Source organism: Penaeus monodon, chromosome 29 (genome assembly GCF_015228065.2).
Source record: "Penaeus monodon isolate SGIC_2016 chromosome 29, NSTDA_Pmon_1, whole genome shotgun sequence".
Taxonomy (NCBI): Eukaryota; Metazoa; Arthropoda; class Malacostraca; order Decapoda; family Penaeidae; genus Penaeus; species Penaeus monodon.
This window is the reverse complement of record NC_051414.1, coordinates 26,138,756-26,139,073: the sequence shown is the minus strand read 5'-3', so window position 1 is coordinate 26,139,073 and position 318 is coordinate 26,138,756. Positions and strand designations below refer to the sequence as shown.

General features: G+C 35.5%; 1 protein-coding gene across 1 annotated transcript in view; it reads right to left on the bottom strand.

Moving 5' to 3' along the window:
* The window catches only part of LOC119591804 (transcriptional repressor CTCF-like), an 8,416-nt gene that overhangs the window by 1,062 nt on the left and 7,036 nt on the right, over positions 1–318 (bottom strand). The gene's annotated exons all lie outside the window — the stretch shown is intronic.

The window sequence follows — 318 nt, the reverse complement described above, 5'->3', positions numbered from 1 at the left end:
AATTCTCGCCTGCTAGATATTATGAATAATAATCATCGTTCTACACAAGAAAATATTTTAATCATGTGAACAGATGTACAAAAAATACAGTGATATATCTTGTTCCCAGTTACAGGAAGTAATAAAACAGAGAAAATATGACATTCCTCTCGGCTTCAAGTGTTTATGACATTTTTACGCGGTTCTTGTAAGCTATACCGGCATCCAACACAAGAGGAAATATCCGGGAGTAAAGAAAACGGAAAAATATTTTCACAGGGCACATCCGCACGCGTATCCACCGTGGGAATAACATTAATAAAACAAAATACAGCTTTC